The sequence below is a fragment of the Triturus cristatus genome, chromosome 8, assembly GCF_964204655.1.
Source record: "Triturus cristatus chromosome 8, aTriCri1.1, whole genome shotgun sequence".
In the NCBI taxonomy this organism is placed as follows: Eukaryota; Metazoa; Chordata; class Amphibia; order Caudata; family Salamandridae; genus Triturus; species Triturus cristatus.
The window spans coordinates 1687363686-1687380813 of NC_140591.1; the positions used below are offsets into that span (position 1 = coordinate 1687363686).

Consider the following 17128-nt stretch of genomic DNA (forward strand, 5'->3'; position numbering starts at 1 on the left):
AAATTCAATAAACCATTCATGAACAAATGGTTTGCCATTTTAAATAAATGTTCCTTAGACCTTATCCTATTGATAGTCGAGGAATTATCGGTCATCTTAAGAGAGTTAGAGACAGAGATTAAGGATCTAAAAGAGGATTTATCACAAAGATTGTCTACTGAGGAATTACAACAAACGTTAAAAGATATGAATGACAAATTGGACGAACACGCAAAAGAAGTGCACGACCGCAAATTGCGGAAATTTCGAAGGGACACCATCGATTACAAGCTCGATGAGGTGTATACCTGGGCAGAGGTGTACGCCCAAAGACGTACCTTCCGAAAACCTGAAGCCTCGACTTCTGAAGAGAGTATTGCGACCGAACAAGACACACTTCCCTCTCGCACTCCTCTTGTTACAACCACGACTGAGAGTATACCTTCCACTAGCGGGGGTGACAAACAAACACCTTTTTTAGATTTGGGCCGAACCTCCAATCATCCCCCGGAGGGCTTAACAGGAGTTGCCACCAACGAACCAGGAGGGGAAAAGGCTCCAAAAAAAACGACAACAAATGGAGGTCGACGGAATCCGAGGAGGAACTAGTCATGAACATTTCCAGCGTTCATTTGAAACCCATTGAAAAAACTTTACTCAACAAAGGCATGTCATTCGTGCCCACCTATCGATCCAATGAACTTCTGGTACAGACGGTAATTCTCAGCCACTGACTCAAGAGGATCAAAAGGCGATAGATTGTAAAAAAGTGGCTCAGCCCTGCTCCTCATGAGTTTTGCCCAATCTCTTCCCATACGATATGTGACAGGAGGTGTTCTAATTGTTTTTCCGTCAGGTATACAGATCCGAAACTGGATCAACGAGTGGTCAGTCCAGGTCTGAGGTAGAATGTTGACCACCTCAGTTTCATTGAGATCAGCAAACAGGAGATCCAAAATATGCCCTCCTTGATGGGTAGGTTGCTGGACCAGCTGATGCAGGCTAAGACTCTCACAGGTTTCCCTGAGATCTCTTAGGTGGCCGTCTAAGGTACCATTCTCCCACAAATTGAAGTCCCCCAGAAGCAGCATTCTTGAATGAGTCAGCGACTGAGCCGCAATGACATCTAGAAGCGTTTGGTACTGTGTGTTAGAACTTGGGGGTCTGTAACTAACCATCCCTGTAAGGAGCCTCCCTCTTTGTTCTTGAAGGGAGAATCCTAGTAACTCAATGCCCGCCACCTCATCAACCTTAAAAGGGGCAAAGCCCCACGTATCTTTAAACATCACCCCAACCCCTCCCCCCCGTCCAGTAGCTCTTGGCTTGTGGAAGATCTTATAGCCTTCCGGGCAAGCAAACCCTAGTTCCACCGAGGAGTCATCACTACACCACGTCTCCGTGAGGAATAACACATCCAAGTGCAGATCTTCCACCATATTAAAAACTTCCTGATGGTGTTTTGCTAAGGAGCGGCAGTTAATCAAGCCACACTCAAGGACCAGGCTAGGCTGTGGCGTCACAGTAACTTTCTTCCCCCCACTGACCTTGTTCCCTATGGCTAATAGTTGCTCCCTAGAGTATTTCATTAGACTTACCTCGGTTCTAGCATCATGGCTGATGCTGAGTGCGGCCGAGGCGCGGACGGGCGCAGACGGGCTTGCCTCTGGCGCGCCTCTGGCGCGCCATCGGCGCGCCCGCTGCGTGCGCGCGCTGCGCGCTTGTATGGCCCCTCCTAAATAGAGGGTCAGCTGTGCCAGTAAGAACCACTAGAGCGTCAGCAAAAATGGCGGCGCTAGAGTGGCACCCGGAAGTGAGGAAGAATGCTTCTCAACCGGACGTAACTAGAGCTCAATCCCTCGCAAGCACGTGGATGGGTCAGTTTTAAAGTGCGGGTAAGTGCAAAATTAATTTAAAAGTCTGTTGCAGTTTTTACCGAAAACAATTCCAGTTTTAAAAGCGGGTCAGTACAAAATTGTTTTAAAAGTCTAATGCAATTGTTTTTAGCTAAAACACTTCCAGATCCAATACAATTCGTCCCAAAATTCTCCCAGCCCCGTTAAAAAGCCTCACAGACAATACAGTACAAGATCACAATCGCGCTCTCGTGTCACCAATTCAATCCGTGACGCGGCGCAACACACACATTAGTTAAAAGCAGTCTTGACTCCACAATTTGGCACAACACGCAGGTATTAATCAAAAACAAACCAATCTATTGGAAAACTTGGAGAATCAGGGGTCTAATATGGGTACACCAGTTATATGACCAGGGCATATCCCTCCATTTTACGCAAGCACAGAAGTTGTACCATCTACCGACTTCTTTCAAACACAAATTTTTAACCATGCAAACTACGATTTCAGATGCTTCTGCTCAACTTTCACATACACCCTCTTTACCTTCCATCTCTCACAACCTCTGGAACAGTTTTCTCCAATTACATCCGAAGGCCTCCACCATCTATTCTCGTTTAACACAGCTACTCACAAACAGGGATAAGTCTCAAATAGAACTCCTGTGGGAAACTGACCTGGGAGTTAATTGGTCCGTCTCTTTTTGGAAACATGAATGGTTAAAAATAAGACAATCCTCTAGAGCAGCAAGCACCACCCAAACAATTGTTTTAATTTATAACAGATTACACTTTACTCCCGCACATTTGCATAGGATACATGCCAATACTCCTAATTCATGTTGGTCATTCTCTCACAATTTTGCCGACCTGAAACATATGTTATTTGTATGCCCAAATGCTTTTAAGTTTTGGCAACAGGTTTGGTCTCAAATTATCACCATCTTCAAAGCCAAAATTCCTTTATCCTTTATTAATATTTTCTTAGGTAGCTTGTCTCCTGACTGGCAGAGTAATCATTCATAATTCCAAATTATTGATTTATTATTAGCCGTGGCTTTTCAGCAGATAACAAATAATTGGAAAGCCACCTCCAAACTATCAAATCTCGCCTGGTGGTATGCTATCTGCCACAATCATAGATTAGACACGACTCTTGTCTATCCAATTTCCCTTGCCACAAAACGATAACACCTATGGGCTCCTGTCACACATTTCTTAGATAAAAGTGCGAAAAAATCCTTCACTCCCCAGATTTCATTCCAAGAAGTTGCTAAGCCTCCTTGACTTCCTTTATTTTGTACTAGAACTGTTTCAAATTTCATCTTAATACTATGTACATGATACCATTCTGAGACAACATTACACTTTCCTTTTGTTTTATTATAGATTTTTTTATTTATTTATTTGTATCATTGCTGTTTAATATGAACCAGACTCTTTCCGCCTTTCGACTTATTTATTCTCCAATAGGTTTTTCTTTTTTATACTAATGTAACGGATGTATGTCATTACATCGCATAGTAATACCACGCGTGTCATTACACCGCACAGTAATACCGCGCGTGCCATTACAATGCGGCTATTACTACGCGATGTCAATGACATCGCATGCCATTACATCGCAAACTATTACCACGAATATGCGTGGTAAAGCTATATTCGTGGTTAGTTTGCAAGGTAAGTGACTACCCTACCCCTACACAACCCTCCCCCGCCCCCCAGTCCTCTCCCTACAATTACATTACACTACACTACACGACCCCCCAACACTACCCTAAAACACAACACAACACAACACACGCACACTACAGCACTAACCTAATCCCTAACACTCTTCACTACTTAAACTCTACTACACTGCCCAATACCACTACACTACACAAACTCTACAACATTACCCTAAACCCTAAAACACTACTACACTACCCTAAACCCTAAAACACTACACTAACACTACTACACTACCCTAAACCCTAAAGCACTACACTACCCTAAACCCTAAAATACTACACTACACAAACACTACCCTAAACCGTAAAATGCTACAAAAACACTGCTACTCTACCCTAAACCCTAAAAAACTGCACTATCCTTTACCCCTAAAATACTACACTGCACAAACACTTCTACACTACCCTAAACCCTAAATCACTACACTACACAAACTCTACAATACTACCCTAAATCACTACAACACTACCCTAAACCCTAAAACACTACACTACACAAACAGTACACTACCCTAAACCCTAAAACACTACACTACGCAAATACTACTACTGTACCCTAAACCCTAAAGCACTAAATCACTACACTACACAAACTCTACAATACTACCCTAAATCACTACAACACTACCCTAAACCCTAATACACTACATTACACTACATAAAAACACACAAAAACTTTAAAAAAACACACAGAACACTACTTTTACACTACCCTAAACCCCAAAAATTAACCCCCACCCCAAGCTCAAACCCCCTTACCTCTCTCCTCTCCAGCATCGCGTTGGATCCTGCTTCCTCCTTCCTGCTTGCTTCACATCGTTGTGAGGAAACAGCCCGAGTTTCCTCACAACGACTTGGATAGCCTCCGCCGCCACATTACATCGCATGCGTTGTAAAAGCGCATGCGATGTAATGGTATGCATGGTTTTACCACGCGTTGTAACATCGCATGCGTTGTAACACATGCGATGTAATAGCAACGTGTGGTAAAACCCGCGTTGTAATGGCTGTTCCCCAATGTAACTATATATTGCTATTACCTTCCACTTGTCTATTCATTTATTTACCACTCCTTTAATTGATAATATGTACGAAGTGATGTTCATTGTAGGACCTGGGGTCACCGGGCCCTAAAGGCGTAGCGTGACTCGAGCGGTTGGGCACCCGAAGGCTTACGTGTGAAGCAACCATACAGCACACACATCCCCTAAAGCAGAAAGCGCATACAATAATTGACACCACACAGTAGGTTCACTTAAAAATCAATCAAGTTTATCTAGTTCAAATGCAATTCATTAGATTCTCACTGGCAGTATCATTATACATGCAGAGGCATTTCAGTTCAAAGGCAACTCATTAAACTTTAACCTAACCACACCTGGCTACCATAAAACATCAGGTTCTAGGGAGATAGTGCTGCGCACAACAATTAATAGCACTTGAAATCAGGCTGCAGGAACATGGCACTGCAAGTAGCAATTTGATAGCACGGTGAACCAGGCTCTAAGAACATAGCGCTGCCCTCAGCAATTTGATAGCGCTTAAAAGCAAATTAATAGCCCTTTAACTCAGGCTCTAGGACCACAGCAAGTTAACAGCGCTTCCCAACACGACTTGGCCACATAGCGCTGTTTGCAGTCTCCCTGCACTTCCCACGGGGTGTTGTCAACAAGGTGGAGATCCCCAGCATCCCCCCATCTGGCTCCCTAGTAGGACGTGGCACTCCGTGTCCCAATAGCGCGTGATAGGCCAGTTCCACAATGGGGCCCACAGTCTTTTCAGGGAGCCCTTCCGAGGGTGAGAGGTGCTGGCAACCCAGATCCCGGGTCCGGGGAAGGGTCGGGGCTCCCTGGGCCTCGTGAGGAATCTCCCCAGGGGAGGGGCGAACTGTGGGCCTCCTTACGGCCTTCCGCCCGCCTCCCCCAGGGGTTACCTTGTGCTCCGGCCTTCACTCGGCCCTGGCGACTGGTTCTCCGGCGGGATCCCTCCTCCTCGCGCCGCAGCTGACGTCCAGGCCGCCCGGCGATGTCCGGGCCGAGGGCCTCCCTTGCAGCTTCTCCTGAAGGTAGGTGGCGCAGGGGGAAAAGGCGAGGGGCTCCCGGTCGGGTCAGACGTGACCGGGGAGCTCCGCTGGCGTCACGGGCACTTCGGGGGATTCCTGCCTTGCTTCCGGGGTCACGCCCGCAGCCGCCAATGGCAGTGCGGACTGCGGGGGCGCGGCTCCGTCCACCAATGGGGATACGGCGGGGGCGGCGTTTGGCAGTCCGCCCCCGTCAGGTGATGCGGGTGCTGGCTTCAGGCCTACGCGGCCGCGGCAAGACGCCTAGGCCCAACGAGGCCTTCCCGGCGCTGGGGGAGCGATTCTTCGGCTGCGACGGCAGCGGCGGGGCCCCGGGCTTCTCCGCGGGCCCCGGTGATGACAGGGGGCAGTTTCCCGGCCCTGGGCCGTAGCGGTGAGTGCGCCTTGAATCCCCACACCCGGGGGGGGGGCAGAAATTAAGGGGTGACTTCGGCGACCAGCGCCTGGTACAGGACGGACTAGGGGGATCCCAGGCAAGGTCGGGGAGCGCAGGGGTCACAGCGCTAGTACCTGGTTGATCCCCCAGCAGTCCAGCAGGGAGTCTTTAGTAATAAGTTTCAGTAGTCAGTTTCCGCCCTCAGCTTCAGCCTTAAATTCCGGCGGTCAGCTTCAGCAGAGTTTCAGAAGTAGGTTTTTGCAGTCTTGGTGGCGCAGTTGGTTCTCGCGCCCTTAAAAGTTCTGTTCCTTGGGGGGGGGGGTGAGTTGGTGACTAGTTCCCTCCTAGTCAGGCTTGGCAGGTCATTCCGGGGTCTCCCTATCGCTGGGCCAGATCAGTGGGTAGTACAGGATCCCTCACTCACTTAAAGGGCAGTGCCTAAACCCTGTCACCTTCAGAGGCATAAGTCTCTGTCTAGGCCCTACCGCCTAAAACTCCTGCGTGGGTTCCCCAGGTCTGCTTTACCCCAACTAACTAGAAAAAGTTCCCTCCCTCTGTTAAGTAGCCCTAGGTCAGGTGACCACCTCCTAAGGCGGCAAAAGTAAAACCCCACCCTTCTTCTAGAAGGTTCCAGCACATTCCAGGAGCTTCCCCACTCTAGGTATAGGACAAAAAAGGCGGGCTGGTGTCGCAACATTGTTGTGGGGTCCCAGCCAGCTCCTGGCAGCTAGGGTGCTACTAGAAAGGCCACTCCGCAGTAGCAGGGGCCTGTGGCAGCCATCTTAGGGGAAGGGAGCACCTGCACCTTAACACTGATTGGCAATGAAAAGGCGCCCGGAGACCTAAGTCCAACACAAAAATGAGGGTGGAAAAAATGAGGCACGATGAAAAATACAGGGGGAGACCACCCTAGGGCTGACAGGTCTAACACGCGTCCCCCCCAGCCGAAAGAGGGGAGAGCTACCCAACCTCTAGGGAGTTCTCATCGCTAAGGCGGAAAAACCGGGAGAGACCGTCAGCATTGGCGTGGTCAACTCCGGGCCGATGTTCCACCCGAAAGTCCATCCCCTGTAGGGAAATGGACCACCTCAGCAACTTGGGGTTTTCGCCTCTCATCTGCATGAGCCAGCGAAGGGGGCGGTGGTCGGTCTGAAAGAGGAAGTGAGTTCCAAAGAGATATGGCCTCAACTTCTTCAGAGCCCAGACCACCGCGAAGGCTTCTCTCTCAATGGTGCTCCATCGCCGTTCCCGAGGGAGGAGTCTTCTGGAGATGAAGGCCACTGGTTGATCTTGGCACTCGGTGTTGAGTTGCGAGATGATGATTATTATGCAGAAGATGAGGACATGGAAGGTAATGATTGCTAGGACAGCCATAGACAAAGAGAGGGAGTTGTTTCAGTTCCAGTAGATCAAAGTGGACCTTATGTTAAGGTGACTACATCAGGCGTGTCAGAGCCTTTTCTGTTGGATACTGGTGCTACAAAGAGTTCTATTATGCACTCAAAGCTCCCTGGCGCACCTTTGTCTGGCGAGATGAATGTTTCAGTAGGTTTTTCTGGCGCCCCGGTTAGGAACCCGATTTCTAGCCCTATGTCCCTTTCCGTTGGACCTTGTGAATTGGAAGCACCCCTTATTCTGACGACAGGTTGTGGTGAAAACTTGTTAGGATTGGATTTGTTGAAAAGATTGTCTGCGACATTATATTGTTCTCCTTCGGGAGTACAACTTACACTGGGTAGGAAAGTGATTTCTCCAATGTATTTGTCAAAGGATAAACTTCTGACAGAATTGTCGCTTCTGCCTGATGCCATTTGGGCTACTGGTCCTAATGATGTGGGCCTTTTGGAAATACAAAAGGGGGTGGTGATGGACGGAGCATCAGAACCAATCAAACACTCACACCCAGTCAACAGATCTGGGTTTGGTCCATCACCATTCTTTAGCCCACTCTGCCACCCCAGTTCAGACATGGCCATATGCAAATCAGTCTGACCCCGTGCCTCATGGGAACAGTCCAGCCCGAACAGCCAAGCCATGCCTTCCCTGGACCGGAAACAAGCTTCCTAGGACCGGTTTCTGGCATTTCAGTCGTCTTCAGCCAGGCTTGCTTGAATCCAGTGGCAAAGTGAGCAAGGGACTCACGTCTGAGCATACCCTGCCAACTTATGGCGCTCAAAGCGGTACAAAAGGGGGTGGTGATGGACAGAGCATCAGAACCAATCAAACACTCACACCCAGTCAACAGATCTGGGTTTGGTCCATCACCATTCTTTAGCCCACTCTGCCACCCCAGTTCAGACATGGCCATATGCAAATCAGTCTGACCCCGTGCCTCATGGGAACAGTCCAGCCCGAACTGCCAAGCCATGCCTTCCCTGGACCGGAAACAAGCTTCCTAGGACCGGTTTCTGGCATTTCAGCCGTCTTCAGCCAGGCTTGCTTGAATCCAGTGGCAAAGTGAGCAAGGGACTCACGTCTGAGCATACCCTGCCAACTTATGGCGATCAAAGCGGTACAAAAGGGGGTGGTGATGGACGGAGCATCAGAACCAATCAAACACTCACACCCAGTCAACAGACCTGGGTTTGGTCCATCACCGTTCTTTAGCCCACTCTGCCACCCCAGTTCAGACATGGCCATATGCAAATCAGTCTGACCCCGTGCTTCATGGGAACAGTCCAGCCCGAACTGCCAAGCCATGTCTTCCCTGGACCGGAAACACGCTTCCTAGGACTGGTTTCTGGCATTTCAGCCGTTTTCAGCGGTCTTCAGCCAGGCTTGCTTGAATCCAGTGGCAAAGTGAGCAAGGGACTCACGTCTGAACATACCCTGCCAACTTATGGCGAACAAAGCAAAACCAAAGGGGACGATGGTCGAAGTGTTGAGCATTTCAAGCACTCACCCCCAGTCAACTGATCTGGGTTTAATCCATCATCTTTCTTTAGCCCACTCCGCCACCCCAGTTCAGCTTTGAAAGGAGATGGGGTGGTGCCAAATTAGGGGTGTGGGCTTGTGTATCCAATGTAAGTTGTGGGCTTTCATCCCTTAGAGGCACCTATATCTGTTGCTATCAGCCAGTCTACTTCATCTAAGTTAGGCAGGGTGTCAACACGATTAAACACAAGGACATTATACACAAGCTGGTTATTTTCGCGAGGGACTCTCCTTTGTGATTTAATGTGCAATTCTTTGGACGGCTGGTAAAAATATCCCAGGGGTAATATATTAATGCCGGTAGGTAAGTGTAAGAGCACTAGGTTTATTGACCGTTCTTCTCCACCGCTTCCAGGGACTCCAGCAACAGTCCCTGATGTTCAAACCATCATATTCTGTAACCCTGGAGCTGACATCATGGACAGGAATAGACACCATAGAAAGGGGTGGCATGGAGGACAACTAGATAAACTACTTCACCAGCTCTTCGCATTACATGGACCTCCAGCATCAACAGCCCGCGGTGAGAGCCAAAGTCAATCTCCAGCAATGGCTGTCCACAACGCTCAACAGCATCTTCATGGTACAGGGAAGGCCATCCACGACCCTCGGCCTGCGTTTCACACTACAACGACATCTGATGCTCTACTTGACCCTTGCGGCCTCTCTCCACCGCAAACGGAACTCACCGTGCTAGACTTGTGAAGGCAGCTCTGGCAGCGGGTCTAAGCCGGTCCCTGTATCCAGCCCGTGCTCCATCGTGCTCGGCCTGACTTGTGACTTTCACGCGGTCTCACACGACCGAATAGCCGCAAGTGGACATTTGTGCTTTTAGGCGCTATCTTTACCTTAAGTCATATCCCCAGTTCAACTGATTGGATTTGTTGTTTTGGTGTCAAATAATGTAATAAAATGTATTCTACTTTTATAAATTGGTGCTGGGTTTTGCTTGTGCTTGTTTTCACTTTATTGCTCTTTCTGTGCTGCATGGATACTTTACTCATTGCCTCCAGTTTAAGCCTGACTGCTTTTTTGTCAAGTTACCAGAGGGTGAAGCAGAGGTTTTTTGTGGTTTGCTGGACGTTCACCTGACAAGAATTGTGGCTGCTCCTTGAGTGGGGTTTCAGCCCCTCAACCAGTAACCCAATTTCTTACAGGGGGCTTGGGAGGTCTCTCCAGGAAGCGCTTCGTAAGAAGTAAAATGATGGATTTTGAGGCACATTCTGGCAGGAACACTGGTCTGCCCTCAATTGTCTTAAAGGGGCTCTGATAGACCCCTCCCCTGTTTACTGCCCAGGGCCCAGCTGGCTCTTTCACACACTCTTGGCACATGCCAGTCTGAGGCAGAGCCTGAGACCAGACAGGAGGTAGGTGTGTCTCCTGACACTTGCTGCAGATGTCTCAGCCTCTGGGGCAGCTGCTGCAGCAGCCTCAGGCCTGTCAGGGAGGAGGAGAGGGGTGTCTAACACAAGTCACATGTTGTCATCTGAGATCTGTGACAGGCCTGGGGAGGACACTGCAGCTGTCCCAGCCCAGCCCCTCTGTCACCTGCAGCTGTCCCACCCCAGCCCCTCTGTCACCTGCAGCTGTCCCACCCCAGCCCCTCTGTCACCTGCAGCTGTGGAGTTTATTTTCTGTCTCATTTATCCGTTTTCCGTGAGAAAGCCTCATTTTGAGGGGGTTAACGGGGTGACGCCCACACATCGATATGTTTGGAAAAAGTTCAGTTGTATTATAAACGGTGACGTACGTGATTCTTTTGTATAGCGCTCTTATGCCCTCGGACCACGTTGGCGCTTTAAAAACGTGGAAATAATTTTTTTAAAAACTAAGTCCGTAAGTAAAAAGGACGAGACCATGATACACCCACACGATGGTGGCCCCCCAGTGTCCTCTCCAGTGGAAGCATCCAAGGCTGAGACAGGAAGGGGGAGGGGAGTGAGCCTCTCCCTCAGGTGAGGCCTGGAGGGCGTGGCCTCCGGGCGACAGGTGAGAGCCAGGTACAGAGTCCAGCCGTGGGGAGAGGAGGGACAGGTAGATGCTGGGGCGGGAGGGCTCTCGAGGTAACTGGTGAAACTGAAAGCACTAGTGTCATATAGCGCCTCGAAGATAAGGCTGAAGCACGGGGAGCACCAGGAAGAGAACTCATTCCCTCAGCATCACCCTCCGGCCCTGGGGACGGTAAGACTGACTTCTTTAATTTGGAATGCACCCCCTCACCCTCCACTACTGCCAGGGCCTCTCTGTGCCCTCCTCACCCTCCAGTGCTGCCAGGGCCTGTCAGTGCCCTCCTCACCCTCTCTGTGCCCTCCTCACCCTCTACCACTGTCAGGGCCTCTATGTGTCCTCCTCACCCTCCAGTGCTGCCAGGGCCTGTCAGTGCCCTCCTCACCCTCCACCACTGTCAGGGACTCTCTGTGCCCTCCTCACCCTCCAGTGCTGCCAGGGCCTGTCAGTGCCCTCCTCACCCTCCACCACTGTCAGGGACTCTCTGTGCCCTCCTCACCCTCCAGTGCTATCAGGGCCTCTCTGTGCCCTCTTCACCCTCTCTATGCCCTCCTTACCCTCTGCTACTGCCAGGGCCTCTCTGTGCCCTCCTCACCCTCCCCTGCCAGGCTCTCTCTATGCCCTTTTCACCCTCCACCACTGTGAGGGTCTCTCTGTGCCCTCCTCACCCACCACTGCCAGGGCCTCTCTGTGCCCCTCCACCACTGTCAGGGTCTCTCTGTGCCCTCCTCACCCACCACTGCCAGGGCCTCTCTGGGCCCTCCTCATCTCCCACTACTGCCAGGGCCTCTCTGTGCCCTTCTCACCCTCCACTACTGCCAGGGCCTGTCAGTGCCCACCTCACCCTCCTCTACTGCCAGGGCCTCTCTGTGCCCGCCTCATCCTCCACTACTGCCAGGGCCTCTCTGTGCCCTCCTCACCCTCTACCACTGTCAGGGCCTCTATGTGTCCTCCTCGCCCTCCAGTGCTGCCAGGGCCTCTCTGTGCCCTCCTCACCCTCCACTACTTCCAGGGCCTCTATGTGTCCTCCTCACCCTCCAGTGCTGCCAGGGCCTGTCAGTGCCCTCCTCACCCTCTCCGTGCCCTCCTTACCCTCCGCTACTTCCAGGGCCTGTCAGTGCCCTCCTCACCCTCCACCACTGTCAGGGACTCTCTGTGCCCTCCTCACCCTCCAGTGCTATCAGGGCCTCTCTGTGCCCTCTTCACCCTCTCTATGCCCTCCTTACCCTCCGCTACTGCCAGGGCCTCTCTGTGCCCTCCTCACCCTCCCCTGCCAGGCTCTCTCTATGGCCTTCTCACCCTCCACCACTGTGAGGGTCTCTCTGTGCCCTCCTCACCCACCACTGCCAGGGCCTCTCTGTGCCCTCCACACCCTCCCCTGCCAGGGCCTCTGGGCCTCTCTGTGCCCCTCCACCACTGTCAGGGTCTTTCTGTGCCCTCCTCACCCACCACTGCCAGGGCCTCTCTGTGCCCTCCTCATCTCCCACTACTGCCAGGGCCTCTCTGTGCCCTCCTCATCTCCCACTACTGCCAGGGCCTCTCTGTGCCCTTCTCACCCTCCACTACTGCCAGGGCCTCTCTGTGCCCTCCTCACCCTCTCTGTGCCCTCCTCACCCTCCACCACTGTCAGGGCCTCTCTGTGCCCCCTCACCCTACACTACTGCCAGGGCCTCTCTGTGCCTCTTTCATCCCCCACTACTACTAGGCCCTGCCTGAGCCCTCCTCACCCTCCACTACTGCCAGGGCCTGTTAGTGCCCTCCTCACCCGTGACTACTGCCAGGGCCTCTCTGTGCCCGCCTCACACTCCACTACCGCCAGGGCCTCTCTGTGCCCGCCTCACCTTCCACTACTACCAGGGCCCCTCTGTGCCCTCTTCACCCTCTCTGTGCCCCTAACCCTCCACTACCGCCAGGGCCTCACTGTGCCCCCTCACCCTCCCCTGCCAGGCCCTCTCTGTGCCCCCCTCAACTTCCACTACTGCCAGGGCCTCTCTGTGACCTCCTCACCCTCGACTAGTGCCAGGACCTCTCTGTGCCCTCCTCACCCTCCCCTGCTACATCTCTGCACGGGCTCTCCTTATGCCAGGGGAGGGTTGCTACATCCCTGTATGCGCTCTCCTTATGCCTCTGCTCTGCTGCCACATCCCTGCACGGGCTCTCCTGATGTCAGGGCTCTGCTGCTACATCCCTGCCCGGGCTCTCCTTATGCCAGGGCTCTGCTGCTACATCCCTGCACGGGCTCTCCTTATTCCAGGGCTCTGCTGCTACATCCCTGCACGGATGTCAGGGCTCTCCTGCTACATCCCTGCAGGGGCTCTCCTTATGCCAGGGCTCTATTAGTACATCCCTACAAGGCTCTCCTTATGCCAGGGCTCTGCTGCCATATCCCTGCCCGGGCTCTCCTTATGCCAGGACTCCCCTGCTACATCCGTGCACAGGCTCTCCTAATGCCAGGTCTAGGCTGCTACATCTCTGCATGGGCTCTTCTTATGCCAGGGCTCTGCTGCTTCATCCCTGCATGGGCTCTCCTTAGGCCAGGGCTCTGCTGCTACATCCCTGTACAGGCTCTCCTTATGCCAGGGCTCTGCTGCTACATCCCTGCATGGGCTCTCCTTATGCCAGGGCTCTGCTACTACATTCCTGCCCGGGCTCTCCTTATGCCAGGGCTCTATTAGTACATTCCTGCACAGGCTCTCCTTATGCCAGGGCTCTGCTGCCTCATCCCCTGCCCGGGCTTTCCTTATGCCAGGGCTCTCCTTCTACATCCCTGCAAGGTCTATCCTTATGCCAGGGCTCTGCTGCTACATCCCTGCATGGGCTCTCCTTATGCCAGGGCTCTGCTACTACATTCCTGCCCGGGCTCTCCTTATGCCAGGGCTCTGCTGCCACATCCCTGCACGGGCTCTCCTTATGCCAGGGCTCTGCTGCTACATCCCTGCATGGGCTCTCCTTAGGCCAGGGCTCTGCTGCTACATCCCTGTACAGGCTCTCCTTATGCCAGGGCTCTGCTGCTACATCCCTGCATGGGCTCTCCTTATGCCAGGGCTCTGCTACTACATTCCTGCCCGGGCTCTCCTTATGCCAGGGCTCTATTAGTACATTCCTGCCCGGGCTCTCCTTATGCCAGGGCTCTGCTGCTACATCCCTTCACGGGCTCTCCTTATGCACCACAGCTTTAAGATGTGTCTGGCTGCAGAGTGAAGACATTTTATAACATGAAGTTAACTGCACTTCATTGCAGTAGGGAGTTGGGAAATAAAACCTACCACAAATGTTTTCTTAATTCACAGATTTTTAAACTGCTTGCTGCGACCTCATCTAAACTGTTTAAACATTACACACGCGTACACACACACACAGTACAAATTAGACAGACAGCATTTTAAGATTAGAGTGAGATGGAATAAATGTTCTGGAGAGAATTAAAAAAGAAGTTTACACATTTAATTGCACTTTGTGTGATGTATACAGGAGTAAGACACCTCTGATTAAATATGCGGTTTAAACATAATCGTCCCAGTAAAAGTTATAGATGCAAATCCAGAAACCTTTTTAGGTCTCGGCCTGACGTGAGCAGCGCTGCGCTCGTCTTAGGAGAGCTTCTTGGAATCAATTCAAATTCCGCAGCTCTCGGAGGTGGAGTTGAAGCCCCGCCCACCTTTCTCATTGGCATTCTAGCTGCTGCATAACCAGGCCACTGTATCCTGAATAGTTGTTAAATAATAAAACGTGCGTTGAGAAGTTTAAATGTGGACTGCTTGAAGGAAAGCCGGCGTGCAAACTCGCCTCTTGCTTCCATAAAGTAGCCCTTGGTTGTGAGCAGGTGGTGGCCGGGAGGAGGTTTTTAGGACCCAAATGAGGGGGCAATTATTGGTATCCCAGATTGTTTAAATGCAGGATTGTGTGTTTTATAATATCCGCACAAAGTGTTCGAGATTACTGCCTTATTCGCCTTCTGTGCCAGCGATCGTTACTTACACGGTGTGGAGTGGAGTTGGTGCGTGTTTCTGTGTGTCCGGTACTGGTGTAAGAGCAGGTTTTGACAATTGTTAAGTATCTGCTCACGCATAATCAAATTATACAATCCTTTAAAGTCAGTTGCTCTACTGCCAATTATCCAACCCTCCAGAGCCTTGGTAGCACAATCTACAAAGTCCACCCAGTCCTGTGTCTGTGCCTTCTGGGTGTCTCTGAAGTTCAACCTGTACTGCTCAGTGGTTAAGCCAAACCCATCTATCAAAGCACTCTTCAGGACTTCAGAGTCATCAGCATCCTCTTCTCTAACAGTGAGGAGCTTGTCTCTGCCTTTATCTGAAAAGGAGAGCCACAAGATTGCTGCCCACTGTTTCTGGGGGACCTGTTGTACTCTACAGGCCCTCTCCATAGCAGTTATCCATTTGTGGATATCATCCCCACTCTAGTAGGGAGGAACAACCACGCTCAGGTTCCTATGGTCTGGAATATATTCTCTGCCTCTAGGGACACTGTTGCTGCCACCAGGGGGTTCTAACTCCTCTCTTCTAGAAGCTCTCTGGAGCTCAAAGGCTTCTCTGTCTAATGCCAACTGCTTGGCCTTGAGGGCAAATCTTGCTTCCTCATACTGCAGCAGTTTGTACTTTCTGTCAGAGGAGGTCTCTCTCCTATTAAAGTATGAGTTCCTATGCTGGACAGATTCTCTGCCAGAGTGATATGAATGGTCAGATTCCCGAGAGGGGGACCTCGGCCTTTCCTCCACTCTGTCACTTCTCTTAGGGAGAATTCCTCTGTCCTTTTCAGATCCTTGTGGATCTGGCCCTTCAACCACAGAGTCCAGGTCATCTTGATTTTCATCATCTGACCCAGATACTGTAATTGACCCACCCCCTGATTCAGACCTATTAGCTCCTAGAGCTAATCTAAGATCATCTGCTGTCAGCAGATCTATCAGGTGTAGTGTGGAGGGACTCTGTCCTAGCAACAGGTGCCTTGCAGCACACATGGCTTTCAAGTCAAAGAAAGTGTGTATGTATGTTTTTATTTACTTATTGTACAGTTACTTAAAACCATTTGCAATATAGCAAAGTAAGAAAAAAGGTGAATTAAATTATAGTTATGGCTTTTTCCTTTCCGTAAAAACATAAAACAATATCAGCATTATATAAAAGTTAAAAATTAGTTACATTTAAAAAGACATTATCACCATAGTATCGAGTTCCTTTGTGCACCTCAAGACTATTTTTCTAGGATTGTCCGAGTCCATTGTCTTGGTCAAGTCTGGCGCGAACGTCCTGCATGTATCTCCCGATTCTAGCAAAATCTGTTGTTGATGTACAAGAAAATATGGCTGTGACTGCCTCTTTTGTTGTTCGAACACCTTTTCTCAGCCATATTGGCTTCAGTAACTTCCGGCGGGGTTGTGAGAGCCCCGTGCAGCAGCATATCAGATGTAGCAATGGTTCTGTTTTGAAGTTACATATTCTGCAGCAGATTTTATTTTCCAAGGTTTTCCAGCCAGGATTTAATTCTTTTATTGGGAGGGGTACAAGTCTTGCCCATTGGATGTTTTTTAGGGCCTTTCTCCCCAGTGCTTGATCAAGATAATGCTGGGATTTGTGGTCGTTGTAAGTTGTATTCACCCCAGTTTTACCTCTTCCTTTTTCGAAATTTATTTAGTCAGTTTCTCTTGACAGTCAATAACAATGTTTGTTTATTGCCATTTTAATAATCGGGTAGGTTATACTTTCGTGGCTCCAGTTTTGTGTTGCCAAGGCCAGAACTTCTACTGCTTCCTGCAGATACGCCTGCCATGGGTTGGATAAGCCTTCATAGATGGATTTCAGCATGGACTTCAAACTCCTGTTTGGCGCCTTAAGTACTGAGTGGTAGTATTTTGCATGCATACCTAAGCATTCTTTGCTCTGGTGCACCAGGCCGAATTCCAGGCGAATCCCGGTGTTACTAGTATATTTCGGTAGTTTGAATATATGTTTGTATGCCCGACACTGCGCTTTATCCATCATTGTGCTCATTTTTCCGGGAAAAGCCTGCTGGGCGTATCCCGCGACTGCCCTTATTTCTAATTGGGACGGTGGTGGGGCTCTGCATTTTCTCTTGTAGCTTGCACAGCGCATAAATTGTGGACTCTACCTTGGATTTCATTTTATGTAAGTGCATAGTAGCTTTTCCT

At 50.6% G+C, this 17128-nt stretch overlaps 1 protein-coding gene across 6 annotated transcripts in view; it reads left to right on the forward strand.

The window, feature by feature from the left end:
• The window catches only part of LOC146808610 (NACHT, LRR and PYD domains-containing protein 3-like), a 567098-nt gene that overhangs the window by 112303 nt on the left and 437667 nt on the right, over nt 1-17128 (forward strand). For 2 of the 6 annotated variants that reach the window (XM_085623643.1, XM_085623639.1), the window contains exon 1: nt 10936-11136. The exons of 1 other annotated variant lie outside the window; for it this stretch is intronic. The gene's annotated coding sequence lies outside the window, so the exon portion shown is untranslated. Of the gene's footprint in view, nt 1-10935; nt 11137-17128 lie in introns of those variants that run through there. 3 more of the 6 variants (XM_085623644.1, XM_085623642.1, XM_085623641.1) reach the window with 2 other exon arrangements.